Below are 17,507 nucleotides of genomic sequence, written 5' to 3'. Positions count from 1 at the left end.
AAAGCATGAAAAAAGAGATGTGTAGTAATGAATATGGTGTTGAGAGCAGGAGAAAACAGAAGGCAGCATAGGAACCACAAGGGCTCTGGCTCCCGGGGAATGCTCATTAATTCATACTCATTCCATCCGATTCATGAATCGTGTTTGGCATTATCACAATGGGCCGAAACATTAACCACTAAAAAATGGTGTAATTCCATGGACATGAAATCATATTTCCTAAAGGTCTAATCTGTGTCTGTGAGAGTGCCTATACAGCAATACCGATGTATTAAAAACAGCAGCAGCAATAGGTTTTTCAGGAACATACACTAGCATCTGAAGTACTTGTCTACATCAGTCCCACTAACCTTGAGTCACAAAAGTGCTTAACCAAACAACTGAACTTTGAGACAGACATACGTTTAAGTATCTAGCTGAACAAGGACCTTGTTCTTCCTCCAGGTCCAGCCCCTTGCAGTGCTGTCATCTCTAATCTTAGATTTGACTGCATGCTCTTCAGGGCAAGGACTATTTTAGCTGTTGTGAAGTACCTCGAACACCTACAGGGATAATTAAGTAATAAATAAGCATAATATAATTCATCTGGCTTTAGCAAAATTGTCGTGGTTACAAGCTGGAAGTTAGCCTAGTGTTCATTGTTCTGAATTCAGTGACATTATTATACTAATACCTAGCGTAACACAGCATAAAAATAAGTCCCTTGGTCCATTTCCCTGCAACGGCCTGCTGGATAGCAGACCCAGGTTTGTATACTAGATTCAGTATGGTAATCTGAAAAACTCAAAGTAAGGTTTTTTAGGAAAATCTTACATAATTTCAAAGGTTTGTTGTGATAAAGACTTATCATGTTTGCTGGCCAGGTTAGATTCTGATTCAGCAAAGCTGTTAAGCATCTGTTTAACTTTAAGCAAGGAATAGTCCCACAGAAATCAATGTAATAGCTCACATACTTTCATTTAAGAATATGGTTACTTGTTCTGCAGGATCAGTGCTCTAATCCTAACAAGACAGCCAAATGACCAGTAGCTTTGTCATTGAGTTCACTAGGTCCAGGATCCCATCCTGTGAATTTTGTGACCTTTTTTGGAAGAATGCTTATCTTCTCATCCAGCCATTTCATGAGTTTGTCCTAACAGCTCTGTTAACAGATGCTTTGTATTGTTTCTTTGGAAGTTTTGCTTTCTCTTATCCAGTATATCATCAATCATCATTATTATCATCATCAATTTGCTCCTTAGTTTTCTAGCTTGATCTGCAGGCATTTTCCAATAATGCATGTATTTTCAACATTGATCTTTGTCTTTTCAGAGTTTCTACATTAAATGAATTCTTTCAAGCTGTTTTTAAATGACATGACACGTTAGGATAAAACCCACACAATACTGTGTGTTTCTAATGCACATGTCCTGAGAGACCAGAACCCTCTCTGCTTAGTCTATAAAACAAATCCACAGAGGAATTAAGGGAGACATACATCTTGGCTTAAAGGTCTGCTTGCTTCTGCAACTGCTTCCAAATTGTAGAAAGGCTCCAGACTGGAGAGGGGAGGGAGAGAAGGGGGGAATAACATAAGGACTGGAAAAGAAAGGCTTGAATTTAATTGCCCTAAAAATTTCAATCATTCAATCTGGTAATTAGAGAGCTGGCTGATTCAGAAGGCAATTTCATTTGAAAAAAAAAAAAAAAAGAACCCAACAAGATAATTGATGCTAAGTGAATATTTTACCTGAAATATTAAATACCAAACTTAAGTCTGCCTCCAGGGCCCTTTCTGCTACCCCTTTTTGATCTGTCTTTCTACTTCTTTGTATTTTCCTCTCACATGACTCAACAGAACAGGACACTCCTTCAGAGAATCAGATTGTCACAGGGACAGGTTTATTTGAATTCTCTGTGCTGTGATGGAGACAACATAATGATTTATTAGTAAAGAAAATAATAATAGGAAGTCTCCTGAGATCCAGCCTGGCTGCAAATCTCAGTGAGATTTTCCAGTTTTGAGTCTCTGTGTCTGGCCATAAGCAAAGTTTGATGTCCTACCAAGGGTAACAGCTTTCTTTATGAGCATATCAAGTATCAGGTAACAGCTTTCTTTATAAACTTAACAATACTTAGCATAATGTTTCATGTTTATGCTGGACTCTCTGATGCTGCAAAATGATACTTAAAGGTAGATCTCTGTAGCCATGCAAAGCACTGTGGATGTCAGTGTCACAGGGGTCTGATTGCACAGATCTCTTTGCAAGCTGGAGAGCAGGGCTGGTTTATTGCACACTGTTCAGAAGAATTAATTGCTAATTCTCTAATATTTGATAGCCTAATGAACAAGGACAGCATCTCATACACATTTTAAAGGAATGTTGCAGGCCTGGAAATTAAGTAGATATTAATTTATACTACCTTTTTAGATGGAGAAATTATAAAGAAAATGCCTGTGACGCACATGGGATTCTGATACCATGTGCTGTTCTAAGTGCTCATCCATGCGCCTTTTTCACACAAAATGCTACACTCTATTCCTCTTAGCAATATTAAATTTTAATCTTAAAACACCTTTTTAAGTGAGATTCCACATCTGTTACTGCTCAGGAAGACCACATCAAGTGTATTCAGGTGTCTTTGCAACTTCAGTCTTCGAGACTGATCATGAAAATGTTTCTGATCCATACAACATTCACTATTTAAAAAGATACAGATAACAGGACTTTGTGACAATTCTTGTGGTGAGATGGGATGCCAGATGGGATGCCAAACAGAATGTGGACTCCTCGTTCAGTGGGGACAGAAAACAGCCACTAATGCTGACTACGTTACATGGGAAATGTATAAGTACCTTTGTAAGTATTCCAGCTATTGCAGGCTGAGTTTTAAGACCAACTTCATACCACAACATTACACTTCTTCTGCACACAGATAGTTTTCCTTCATGTCTTTGAGTGGCATGCCTTCAAAAGAAGACATGTGACAGTTAATCATATTTGGGAACTGAAACCTTCCATATCCTGCCATTAGGTTGGGACAGTCCCCAAACCTTTAGAAGACATGAATCACAGCCTTCATACCAAAGGATGCCACTTTCTATGCGTTGACGAGGTTTGATCTCTCTGTGTGATATCTAATTTGGTGCTGAGGGTAAAGACAAGGCCAGTCCTTACCTAAAAATAGGACTCATGTGAACCCCATCCTGGCACTCTGCATTCTGGCAAAATGTACCTTGTGGAATTGCCAGCTACCACTGTTCTCTGGCCATGTCATTTGTTTTCTCATTGCTATGTGCTCCTAACATCCTCGAAGTCACAGATGTTCATTTATTCTACAGGTGGGGAACAGGTATACTCAGTGATTTCTCCAAATGTAAAAAGGAATTAAAAACAAAGCAGCAAACTGAAGCATTGTCTTGCAAGTCCTGGCAGGCATACAAACTGTGGATTAGGAGTATAGACCAAGTGCCTCTCAAGTAGGCACTAAAGTGAGAACACCAGCTTAGTCCAGCAAAGCCACCAGCAAGAACTACCACGTTGAGCTGGATTTGAATTCCTTCAGAGAAAATTAGCAACTTCCCGTGAACCACCCACTTTTCCTTAATGACCTTAAATTAATGAGGAGCTCCCCTTCTTTTCAGAGCCATGATGATTCCCTTTTCCTTTCTCCCTACAGTAGTTTTCTTAGTAGCTGATTAAATTCATGATAAAAAGGACATTGATACCTTGATACAAGTTAACCTTGTAACAAAGGTTACACAGCCTGCTCAGAAAGCCCAACGGCTAAGCTTGGTCTGACTGCTATATTTTGGAGCCTGGCAACAAGGCAAGGCTCGGGGAAGTTAGTCTTATGTTCACTGTATATGGAGATCCTACAGCTCAGGTACAGAAAAGAAAGAGCTATTACAGATACCTCTGCAGAATTTTAAATAAATTAAACAGTCCAAATCCCACTGAGAATCTTCTCTCTCTGTTGAGTGGGGACACATACACTTATTTGGAAACAGCCAGGGCTGCTGTAACTGTTAATTAAGTTCTGTGCATTTGTTGTTCAGGACACTGAATCCAAACCTCCTTCTCTGACTTACCCCTCCCTGTCTGAGAATTCATAGCCGCTATCTAATCTGACAAAAACTGTGTTCTCTTTTATACTTGGAGGTCACTTTATGTTACTTACAGTGTGCTGCATTATGTCAAAAGGCATAACACAACATAATGAAAAGCAGACTAATATAACTCAACCTGACATCAATGACATAATATGATGTGGCTACTGAAAAATGCACTGTTGTCATTGTTTTGTGTTTTCATCTGATACCTACTTGCTCTTCCAGCATGGGGCATTTGTTGCAGAATTTCTAGAAGAAGGTTATGGACTAAGCATGCCTGATTCTGCTGTGGCTCCCATCATTTTTGCACTAGAGATCACTTTGTTGGCTTTGCCAGTGTTCCTCCTGTTTTACTCTAGCAAGAATCAGGCTCTAAAAAATCATCACATAAAATGCAATTACATTAAGAAAGCCATCAAGTTGGAAAATACAGCTCCTGGGAGTAAGGAAATGACAACACTGTTATAGTCCCTGTAACCTTAGCTCTGCCCTCTTGGGTAGTAAATAAGCCTGTACTATTTTTCCTGCAGGATGTCATTTCATTTTGTAGAATTGTGCAGCAAAGCAGCTGTTCAATATTTCTCTTAACTTCATCATGTAGTCTGTGGTCCCATATCTCATTTGCTGCACATCAACCAAATCCTTTTGTGGGTTAGGTACTTTTGTTCTTCCTGTTTTTATTTGCTTTTGTATTGTTTTAATTACCGCAATATATGTGTATTTCAAAGCGAAGGCTGAATCGGTCTTCCCAACACACCCACAAGATTGAAACAAACTGTTATTCCTTGTTCCATAGACAGAGAGCAGAAGCACAAAACTGTATCTTACTATAGGCCCAATGGGAAGTCTGTTGTAGGCAAGGCTAGAATGCAAGGCAGCAAAATCCCAGCCTTTTGCATTAATTCTTTATTTTTTATTCCCTGGCTACTTTATACTGCTCAGTTCTCCAGCGGAAAAAGCAGACATAAGCCTTATTTGTAAAAACCTCAAACAATAATAATAAATGAAGATGGAATGTTCCAGTGATGTTATGAATCCCTATGCAACAGCTCTGCCTTGTTCTCCATCCAGCAGAACCAAAACAGAAGACCCGACAGTAAGCAAAATAATTGAGCTGATGGATTATAATGAAATCTATTGTAATTTCCACCCGAGTTTTATAGATGAAACAATCAAAAAACCATCTCCAGCCACCTCTCATCTAACACAGGCCACAGCATTTCATGTATCAGTTGCTGTATCAAGCCCGTGTCTTCTGGTTGAGCTACAACATATTTTTAAAAGTTGTTGTCATTAGAATTATTAGTATTACTATTAGTACTATCTTATGCTGATAGCAGTTGGCCAAGTCAACTCAAGCCATGGCATCCTCTAGTGACAGAATTCAGCCCCCATTGACTTTGAGACAGTCTGGTTAGTGGACTTGTCCTCACTGTTCCACACTTTGTCATGTCTGCAGTGTAGCATATCCTCCACACCCACCTTGGACTGCTGGCCACACAAGCGGTGTCATCTGTACATGGATGATTTGGGAGGCACTGGAAGCAGTGGGACAGATGACAACATTTCTGCTGCAAGATAGGATTTGATGAGAAAGTAATTAGTTTCTGCTGACAATGCCTGTTCTTTCTGGTAGCAAGATACCCTGCTGAGTAGTTAGGGTTTAACAAAGCAGAAGTCAGGAATTGAGAGACGCTGAAGAAAAGCTAAAGAGCTCTGGGAAAGCAGGTGAGGTTTAGACATCTGGTAACATTTTGGCCAAGGATCTTCGCAGAAAGACAGGCTATGTTCATTTAAAACTTTGAAAGAGTGCAGGAACCAGCCCACCACTTGACAAATGGTTCTCCCTGTCAGAAATTTTGCCGGAATGTTTCTGTCTTTTATTTAGCTTTTGATGGGATCTACTACGCCTTTTCCTGTTAGGATAAAATCTACTTTTCTAAATTAACCTGATGCATTTGCAGTTTCTGTTTGTACACACATACATGCATAATTTCTGAAAATATTTAGAATATGTATGGCACGGAGCTTACTAAAATTCCAGGATAAATAACTGGAACTCTTCACCTAAGATCTAACTATATCAGGATGTGCTAAAATATAAGGTTCTACCTCTTCTGTCAAAAATCCAGCATAGCAAAAGCCAATTTTGTTTACAGAAAATAATATCTGAATATTGACCCAGTGGCTAAATGTATTTGTGGTTTAACTGCAGATGAATCCCAGAGTATGTTGGATCACATCATACTGAGGTTTGGAGCCACTTATGTTCCACTGCAGGTTACAGCACACACACACAAAGGAAGAGAAGATAGTCAGCAATACTACCTCAGAATACAGCACAGATTTTAAGCTATGCCATCCACAAGAGCACTACAAAAAGGACTGCCAAGTGAGAGACAATTCAAGAATTTAAGTGCAGTGAAAAACACCAGCTGAAATAGTCACTTTGGAAATTATGAGTATAGTAGCTTGGCATTGCTTTGCAGATGTTGAATGTGGGACATGGTAATAGGGCCATATTCTACCAGCACAGTAGCTGTAAAAGCTAGGAACCACAAAGGCATATGACAACTCTTTGTAAATGTCACAAGTTCCTAATTCAGTCCTCTGGCACTTTTCTGAAAAATCATTATGGGAGAATCATCACATGGCATAGTAACAAACTCTCATGTTTGTACTAAAGAAACAACCCACACTCGTGAACTTGGCTTAAAATTATGAAAAGGAGCACAGCACATAAGAAAGGTGCTGTATTCTCACCTCACAAACAATAGCATAAATCCATTGTCACCTCTTAGAATGAATGGGATTATCTGGGATTGGCCATCATGTGACTGAGGACAGAATCTGAGCCAATATAATTTTTCTTCGTAGCATTCGTAGAATCATAGAATGGTTTGGGTTGGAAGGGACCTTTGAAGACCATCTGGTCCATAATGCAGGAAACTGTGGTTCCACTGTAGTCCGGGAGCTGTATGTGAAATGTGCAGAAGGGTGGATTGTACTGACAGTGGAGGCTCAGTTCTCATAGTGGGTGACAGTGCATCATGCCAGCATAGGAAGTCAAGGTGGGACCCAGCCTGGCCAGACAATGAACACCTGTGAGACAAGGTGAGCACCTCATGTACCAATCTTCTGAAGGCAAGCAGACACGTTCACAATGATGATCTTGAATCCTCAGATTGACTCACTTGGGACTTTGTTCCTAAATATTTTGGTGATTGTGGATAGAACGTTACAGAACAGGGACCCTAAGCCGTGTCTGAATGTCTTTGCTCCTGTCTTTGCCAGTCTGTGGTAATCTTTACTCTGAGCTGAGACTAATCAAGATCGTTTAACTTAGGACCCTCTAAGCTATCCTCATTCTGTTGGATGAATTATACTGTTGTGACATGTCTCGACCTGCTGTTCGACTCAGCTAGTTAACCCATTTTACATTCCTGGCACTTCAAAACACAGACATTAGTTAAGTATGCATGTGAGCCAACCCCAATGTACTCAGAAATGCAACACAAAATCCCATGGTAGTTTGAAAATACACAATAAAGTCACTTAAACAGGAGGAAATGCAAATGCCACATTCAGAGATATTGTCATATTCCAATATATTCCATATAAGTATGCCCAAATCATGAGTCAACACTCCAAGAGTCATGTTTTAGAGGACACAAGGTTTGAAAAATTAATAATAAATTTTAAGAATTGCATCTCAGGTGGGCTGAATCACTCCTTGAGATACTAGTCTTCCTTCCTTGTCTGAAGGAAATATCTTTAACTTGAGCTTTTTGGTTTAAAAATACATGAAAGAAATCTGGGCCATGAACCCAACATCTTGGCTATACAGAGAGACTCCCTAAAGCACAAAGTCAGATATCAGACCATCACAACAGACAAAACTGAAATGCTCTGGATGCACAGGGTTGAACATGTGTAAGAAACAAACTTGACTCACATTGTACCTTTCAGTAGAAGTCAAGACAAAGGCTTCTAGAAGCCAAAATCTCCCCTGAAAGGAAGAACAGCAAACTTCTCATGGTACCTCCTTTGCCAGTTAGTTGCAGATCAGACTATGCATGTGGTGATACTGCTTTACAGACTGTCTGTTGTACCCTCTGCTGGCATGAAAGCTGCTGCCTGCTGAAGAAAACAAATGCAGGAAAGAATTGCTGTTGGCTTATCTCTTCCACTGAAATTCAGGCAGCTGTAATGTCAGCTCAAGCCAGGTTCCTACAAAGGGGTGAAACTAAGCATACAATCTATCCTCAAAATGAACTTGGGTCAGGCACTTCCATGGTACTGCTCAGCATAATCATGGGTGGATATCATGCACCACCTCACTGAAAAAGTACAGAGCAATGTAGTGGGGAAAAAGTCCATTGGGAAGGGAAAAACATTGGAATCTAAAGTGGAAGATGCTTATCATTAATAACTGTGGCTCCCAGTCAATCCTCAGCCTAACTTCCACGAACAAATGGCATATAAGTAATAGTAGTGACTATTAGCAGAGGTAGGGCTACCACAACCTTCTACAGCAAGCCAAAAACTTAAGAAACTCCACAGAAGATGGAATTAAGGAATAGCCACTTTTTTCTATTTTTAATTTTCTTAAGGAGAGTGAGGAATGCTCCCCCACCAATGGCAGATATTGAACTCATGCTGTATTAGAAGGAAAAATGTATAATAACCCAGGAAATTGTCAGTGTTCACTTTCAGACATAAGGATGCCATTGAGAACTCGTAGATCACATGTATGTATCAGTCATAGAGAGCACAGAAAAAAACAAAGTCCCTCAGGAAAGATTCTGCTGTGAACTCCTAGGCTAAGGTTTTTCTCAAATATGCCAGGCAGAAGGAAATCCAATTTTCATTAACCTCATTAATCCAGACACTCTTTTGCCTACTGAGTGCATACTTCAGTGAGGCAGGTAAATGTACAGCATGATTATACCCTATTTTCAGCTATTGTTTAATGTGTTTATGTATGATCAACTCTTCTTCATTCATCTAGCCATTGTAGTTGTGCACTGTGCAGAAACTCATGTAGGTAAATGTGGGTTAGTGAAGAGAGGTCATTTGCATTTTGGTATTTGTCAGTGTGACATGAAAACAGTTAATGTGCAAGGAGGCATCAGCTGCATGTCATTCTGTACTTTGCTTTTAGTATTTATAATTTTTTTGTATAAGGAAACACACAAATATTCAAGGCTAATAGAGGTGCAGAGAGAAATAACTTTAGCAAATCCAGTCATCACTCCGCACTTGTGGCTTAGTCCTGGACAGTTTGCCTGCTTCTTACCAGTAAGCTGACAGACCTTGGAAGATAAGGACTCCCTGAAGACAAACTATGGGTAGATTACTCCTGTTACCCTACTCCAGCCTTTAGGTCAAGGAATGTGTTATGTATCCTGAGATTTCAGTAGGAGCTCTTGGATATTCAGGGTTTTTTTTAATCAACTCACTTATCTACTTGACAGAATGTAGAATGTAAGTTTCTCATGTATAAGATAGGATGTCTAGGTGTCCTGCGATGTTAAGAGGCTAAAGAAAACCACCCCAGAGCTCTTCAAGTAGCTCTTTCTCATTGTAAACCATACTTGACTTCCTGATTTGTTTGAGGAAAAAGCCACTGAGTGTGTAGATGTCTTTTATTCCTCTTAGCCACAATTCCTTTGAGAAATCCAACAGCGAAGGTGGATACAATTATTGTAAATAATGTTGGATAGAACCCAGAGCAGATGAAGGTAGGAGGATACAGCTCAACAAGAACAGAAGTGGTTTCTAATGAGAGAGGGAATATTTCACTCTCAGCATGGCTATTATTATGTCCCACGCATTAATTCAGCTGAGAAGTCTTGGAGTAGCAGAATGAGTTTCTATTCACTAAAGTGGCAGGCAGTGGCATAGTTGCCTTCATTTCAAGTGTTACAGTTAATACTTTCCTGATTTCTCAGTGAAGAAGTATATAATGAGTTAAGCACTGTGAGGCACTGGGCACCTAACAAGGTCTCAAAACTTGCACTGAAGGCAAATATTCCAGTAAAGTCCATTCAAAGCAGTACTTATTTCACTTTCAGTTTTATTTTTATTATTTTCTCTATTCTTACTAGAGTTGTGGGACAGGATTTATCTTCTTGAAAAATAAGCTCTAATAGTTCTAGCAGAGGTGCGAGCTCTTCAGCTCAGAAACACCCACGGTTGGGTATTTTCTTAAACCTTCCCTTACAGTTCTCCTGGAACTGTCCACTTGCTCTGAACTGTCTGTTTTGCTGGTGAGCAACCAGCAAATGAGCTGGTGTAATGGTTTACCTTAAAATCCAGAGGTCTTTATCTATCTTTCTTTAAATCCCTGCCTCTTCAATACTCTTTAATTTTCTAGACGGTCCTGACTTCTGTACAGGTGGAGGTCACTAGTCTTTCCAGCCAAAAGGTGAATAACTTCCTTTTCTTCTTTCCCTACTGATGTCCTGCAAGGATTGCAGGGCAGGATTATTGTGCTGTTTATGAGGATGTCTTTTCATGCTGCTTCCCAGATGTAGAGCTGACAGAAAAGGAGGAGAAGGAAGACGGGAAGGGTGAGGGGGATTATTTTCATGCTGACAGAGGTACCTGTGAGTAACTTCTTTGGTGGTGGCACTCTAAGGCCTCCATCTCCATATAGGAACATTGCATTCCCAGATCAGCTAAAATCCTCAAAGTTTAAAGTGGAATCCTGTTACAGTTACATTCAGGAGTTATTCTGTAAGTCAAATACACCCTGAGCATTTGGTTCCCTAAAGGGTCTAACTATAAATCATATATCCTTGTGACATCTCCCATATCACAGAAGGAGCAAAAATGTCCCACACTCCTTTTTCTGTATATTTTTCTTGTCACTTGTCTTACACATACATTTGCAGCTCACCGTGGCAGGAACTGTTACTTGTTCTGTAGTTGTACAGCACCTAATACAATGGAATCTGAGCCCACAACCACACTTTGTAGGTGCAATTGCAAGGCTGATAAATAAATAACTGCAATCAGCAGTAAAAGCTGCTTTTAGGCAGCAAACTACTGAAAACGAAAGCAAAATTCAGGGAAGGGCTGAGTGCCTGCAGTTCTCATTGACTCCAGCCCAGGCTGTGGTAGCTCAGCAGGTCTCAGCATCTCTGAGGATTTATTCTGCAGCATGTTTGCTTTTGCCTCCAGTGTGCAATGTGAGGAAGCCAGTAGTGTGACTGAAAACCACAGCTCCCAGCCACTTCTCCCGTCAGTGTTAAGTGAGAGAGTGAAAGCTTGCAGACTAGCCGTTACCTTTCTCGTGCGGGTGTCGCAGCGGGAATAAAAACAAAACATGGACCTGAATTTATTTCTAGCCAACGGAAATTTCATATTGAGGGTTACAGGCGTCCTGTGCCTCTTAAAAGCAAGTAATAAAATGCTGCTCTCAATTACAAATTGTATTTACATTTTAAACCCCATATGGTTTGGTGAGGTAGAAGGAGGTTTCAAATGCATTAGCAGCAGCACTGTGCCATGATTAGTTACAACTTTTTGCTCTTTGTAATGCACAGTTAATGCCTCCACCTTTTTTTTTCCTCTGTCTTGCAAACTAACCCTGTGGCTATGCCAGGTCAATAGTCAGTAAACAAGACACAACTCCTGACTAACTCTATGAACCAAAACAAGCAAATGCATTGAAATGACGATCTCTAAAAAGTGTCCTGTAATAGGATTCACTCACTAAGTACAAATTCAATAGCAATTGATTTTTTTATGTAACTTCCTGGGGCTAAACTTTTCAAAATGTAGGGGCATTTAACAGGAAAATGCAAAAATGCATGCAAATGTGCACAGCTTCATCTTCTTGTGCTACAGAAGTCAAATTCCCTTCTCCTTGTCCTCAACCAATCAACTCAAGCAGTGATAAAGGCAAAGCACTTGTCTTACATGATGCACAGGTCTTGTGGCTGGCCCTTGGCTTTTGCAGAGCCTGTGTGTGTGTCACTCAGTGTCAACCGTTGTGGTGAAAGCATGTTTTCAGGTGCAGTTCTGAACAGAAATGGTAGTGTTGAGGAGAAGGACTTGGCTGATGAGAAGCTCAACATGACTGGTCAATGTGCATTTGCAGTCCACAAAGCCAACCGTATCCTGGGCTGCATCAAAAGAAGGGCGATCAGCAGGTCGAGGGAGGTGATTCTCCCCCTCTATTCTGCTCTCACGAGACCCCACCTGGAGTACTGCATTCAGGTCTAGTGCCCCCAATATAAGAAGGACGTCGACCTATTGCAGTGAGTCCAGAGAAGGGCCACAAAGATGACCAGAGAGCTGGAGCACCTCTCCTATGAAGACAGGCTGAAAGAGTTGGGATGGTTCAGCCTGGAGAAGAGAAGGCTCTGGGGAGACCTTAGAGCAGCCTTCCAGTACCTAAAGGGGGCCTACAAGAAAGCCGAAGAGGGACTTTTCCCAAGGGCATGTAGTGATAGGACAAGGGGTAATGGCTTTAAATTGAAAGAGGGTAGATTTAGATTGGGTGTAAGGAAGAAGTTCTTTACTGTGAGGGTGGTGAGGCACTGGAACAGGTTGCCCAGAGAGGCTGTGGGTGCCCTCTCCCTGGAAGTGTTCAAGGCCAGGTTGGATGGGGCTTTGAGCAACGTGGTCTAGTGGAAGAATTCCCTGCCCATGGCAGGGGGGTTGGAATGGGATGATCTTTAAGGTCCCTTCCAGCCCAAACCATTCTATGCTATGATTTTATGAACATTGCCTAGAAGTCCTCAAATATTTACATGGACTCTCTACTCAACATTTTAGAAAACCTGCTCCAGATCACTGCTCTGACAATGTTTTTCCTCTTTAACCAAGCTGAGCATATACAGGGGATCATCTCTAAAGATCCTTGAGACCACCTATCATCTGATGTCATGAGCTGCCTTCTCAGAAGTCTGTATTAACAACAATGTCAAAAGGTGTTTTGATATTGGCAGGTGTTCTGTAGAAATAATCAGTAGGTCCTGTTCAGCTTTATTCAAAATCTGACATGGATCTGATGGAACTACCCTGACCTGAGGTTTGTGGGAGCTCCTGATGTGAATAGGAACATTTCCTCTCTGTGTTCATAAATGTATGTCCAAGTCATTGGTCCTGACCAGTAATACATATTTGCACCTAATGATACCCAAGCAGTGTAAGACTACTTCCGAGGGTATAAATGGGAGGAGTGTCTTTATTAGCTATGGAGTCAATCTGCAGTTCTACTGGGAATGAGTAAGATCCCTGAAGGGAACAAGTCTAGAAGCGTAACCAGCAAGAAGAAATCAAAAGAAATCAGGAGAAAACTCAGTAACAATGCTGTGACATAGAGAACAGATGGTTATCACTTATTCCATGGGGATTACTGATGACAGGTAAGAAGTAATAGGCTCAAATTGCAACATGAGAGATTTTAAGTTAGGTACCAGGAAGAATTTCTGTCTGGAAGGATAGACAAGCAGAAGAAGATTGTCCAGAGAAGATGTGGAATTTGAAGGATTTTGCTAAACATTAGCTAGTCTGGTTCTGCTTTGGTTTTAATGATGCTCACACCCACATATTGCTGACCAAGACTGAGGCCTCAGAGGTGAGAGGATGTTCCAGGATGAAAGTGAGAGAACCAGTGCAATACTTTATGGGCATGTCTTTTCCTCATATTTATCTCCAATACAGCAGTGAACAGCCATACCGGAAAAGGCTGGGCCAGACCTACCCTTGGTATAAATCACCTTTACAATCAGTAGAATCATAGAATCATAGGATAGTTTGGGTTGGAAGGGATCTTTAAAGGTCATCTAGTCCAACCCACCTGCAAAGATCAGGGACATCTTCAACTAGACCACGTTGCTCAAAGCCCCATCCAACCTGGCCTTGAACACTTCCAAGGAGAGGGCACCCACAACCTCTCTGGGCAACCTGTTCCAGTGCCTCACCACCCTCACAGTAAAGAACTTCTTCCTTACACCCAATCTAAATCTACCCTCTTTTAGTTTAAAACCATTACCCATTGTCCTATCGCAACAGGCCCTGCTAAAAAGTTTTCCCCCATCTTTCTCATAAGCCCCCTTTACGTACTAAAAGGCTCCAATAAGGTCACCCCAGAGCCCCCTCTTCTCTAGGCTGAACAACCCCAACTCTCTCAGCCTGCCTTCATAGGAGAGGTGCTCCAGCCCTCTGATCATCTTTGTGGCCCTCCTCTGGACTTGCTCCAAACAGGTCCATGTCTTTCCTGTGCTGATGGCTCCAGAGCTGGATGCAGGTGGGGTCTCACCAGAGCAGAGCAGAGGGGCAGGATCACCTCCCTCAACCTGCTGATCACCCTTCTCTTGATGCAGCCCAGGATACAATTGGCTTTGTGGGCTGCAAGCGCACATTGCCGGGTGATGTTGAGCTTTCCATCCACCAGTACCCCCAAGCCCTTCTCCGCAGGTCTGCTTTCAGTCCCTTCATCCCCCAGCCTGTATTGATATTGGGGGTTGCCCCGACACAGGTGCAGGATCTTGCAGAACTGTGAGTAGAGCTGTGTCAGTTTACCACAGCTAACCTGCCTTGCTTTTATTTATAAATAATACATTTATGACACAATGGCTATAAATAGTATTTCATTAATTTTACTCTTATTTAGATATTTCCCTAAAGGGCTAATACACAGTTACTGTTGTGTTACTATTTCAGCTTCTGTTTTTCCAAAAGGTTAGTTTACAGCTAAACCATACACTCTACTTGGAACTGAGGCTAAGCTCAGCAGCTCGGCTTTGGATGAAGAGCACATTTGGTGTAATTAGATTTGTGGGTTTAGGTGTTTTGGGTTTATTTTTTTAGTGTATAACAGTGTAATAAAAAGAAATGGCTGTAATTTATAGCCCAGCATTTGGCAAGTGGCTCGTCTGGTCTAGGACTATTTTTTTTAAATGGCAGAAATTTTAAATTTAGGTTAGAATTTCAAAGAAGCTTAGTACCCACAACTAAGGCAGATGTTCAGTGCTGCCAAGCTCAAGCATTCAAAAATCATGAATCAGGCATGAAAATACCAATATTAAAATAAAATAAGAAGACATAGACACAAACTCAAACCCATATACCCACATGGATATACAGGCACCTCTGAATAAGGCTAATGTTTAATTTTGTATCAAATTTACTCTTGATGTAAATTTACTTTATTATGTTTTCTTACAGAATGTGATATTTGTGATATTGAAATGAATCTTATAAACAAAAACATTTTGATGTTTGATTAAGTATGCTTAAGGTAATAAAATTAAAAATGCTTTTATTTTGCTTAACAAGCAGCAATTTTCAGTGAGAACCTGGGCCTAAATTATTCTCTATGCCACAATATTGCACCAATTTAGCTTATGACTTTGGGGTCCTTTTTTTAACATTCTGGTATTTGCTTTCCATGTGCATTTATTTCCAAGCTTTTCTCTACAATAATGAAAGCTCAAAATATCCTATTTTGAGTTTCACACAAACTAAGATTCTCTAATCAACTAGCTTCAGGGACTGTATACTTAAGAAGAGCACTACACATGATAAGAATCACAAAAGAATCAGGAGAACTATGAATAAGGTGTGTTGTTTTTCTTTATCAAGAAAGCTCAAACCTTGCTTTCTTTGCAAGGGTTCAATCCGCAGCATAACAAATACCTAGTCTAATGCTTTAGTCAAAGTCAAATAGTGGTAACTATTATATGAGTTACCATGTACACCGTACTCTGGTACTGTAAATGCTTATGTTTAGACATTGTGAAAGAGGGGCCCCTTTGAAATGGAGTACTGACCCAGCTTAATCCAAAGCTATCCAGAAGCAATGAAACAGTGTGCCACTGACTTCCACTGAACCTTGGATCAAGTCCATGGAGTGTAAAGGTAAGCATGTGACAAAGGTTTTGCAGGACTCGGAAGCCTTTTGAGACCATGTCTTGCATTCAGGCACAATGTGAAAAGTGCTGATTGTATCCCACTGTCCCAGTGCGTAACACTACTGCATATGCTGACTTACTCTGTTTTCTTAAAGCAGAAGTCCACTTGTCTGTGTTATTGTAATCCAAAGAAGTGATGCCTTGGTGCTGAAATAAAGAGAAGCAATGGCACATTAACACCATGTTACTGGAATACATCAGAGCAATTGTGCTCTAGTGCTCTATTACTTACTACAGGGCATCTCAGTAACAACATGCACAGTAATGCTGAGTACTCCTGCTGAGGTGAAAGAAACATCTTAATGGGAGACCCTGACATTTCTGCAGACCCATCTACATTCCTTCAAATCAACACAGTGATTGCCCTAGCATGAGGTCACAAAGAGCTGTGTAAAAACATTCAATCACAAAAAAAAGTCCAAACCCAAGTCAAAACATAACTCACAGGAGTACATGAAATCATACTGGGCTTTGAGCTAGCTGCATTAACTTTGGAAACAATCAGGGGTAGTGAAAGAAGGGCACAGAGCTCTTCAAGAAAAGCCTTAACAGTATTCTACTATAACGATTCAAAAACTCAAAAGTCTACAGTGGTCACAGAGCAATTCATTTGGAAGAATTCATGCAAACTGTCATTTGTTCTGGCTACTGGGTCTGAAGCTACCAAGGCATCTAACTGTTTATTTAGGTTTTAAAGCAACACTGATCCTCTAGCCAGGCCTGGGAAAATTTGAGCAGACCCTCCAACAGAAAGAATTACCTATACAAAAGAACTGTACAAGATAAAGTGAAATACTAAAAAAAAACACATAAGCCTGTCATAGAGATTCTCTTTCCAGTTCCAGTGACAACCTGCTGTTCATATTGATTTTGTATAAGTATAGCATCAGCTAGAGATTAAACCTTGCACCACCATAGCTCTAACACTACAAGTCTTTCTTTTGTCTCAAAGCTCAGTCAGTGTAAAGGGTCTACAATGGCAAGTTTGTGCAAAGTAAACCAGAATGTAATTACACAGCAGTCATCATGTAGAAACTCAAAATGAGAACTAAAGATACAACAGCCTACTCTACTTCCAAAGCTTGTACTTTGGGAAACAACACATACTAGCCAGTTCAGTTTAAATTCACATTCAAACAGCCTCTGCACTGAAAGCACCAGAGAAGATTTTCAGTGATCTGGCCTTAAAAGTGCAAAAGCATTTATATGGGCAAGGTCTGTCTTTCATCTGCAATAGAAGAAAATACAGATTTTATTCAGAACTTCACATGGAGGTTTTGGATTCATTTTGCTTTTAATTTCATTTCAACCTAAAATATGTGGGCTTGATTCTTACAGCTTGTCAAGTCATTTACATCTGTGCAGAGTAGAAGTAAGAAGCTTCCTACCGAGAGCGGTAGTTAATCCGCATTTACCTTTACATGTGTGCAATGATTATACAAGATGTATATCCCAGCGCCTGCATGTTGCTGCCCAGTGTC

The 17,507-nt window shown here is 40.5% G+C and overlaps 1 protein-coding gene across 1 annotated transcript in view; it reads right to left on the bottom strand.

Moving 5' to 3' along the window:
• Window positions 1–17,507, bottom strand: part of RABEP1 (rabaptin, RAB GTPase binding effector protein 1) — an 847,425-nt gene that overhangs the window by 374,411 nt on the left and 455,507 nt on the right. The gene's annotated exons all lie outside the window — the stretch shown is intronic.

This window comes from Accipiter gentilis, chromosome 6, assembly GCF_929443795.1.
Source record: "Accipiter gentilis chromosome 6, bAccGen1.1, whole genome shotgun sequence".
Lineage (NCBI taxonomy): Eukaryota > Metazoa > Chordata > Aves > Accipitriformes > Accipitridae > Astur > Astur gentilis.
Note: the sequence above shows the minus strand (reverse complement) of the source record. Positions and strands in the feature narration are given on the sequence as shown.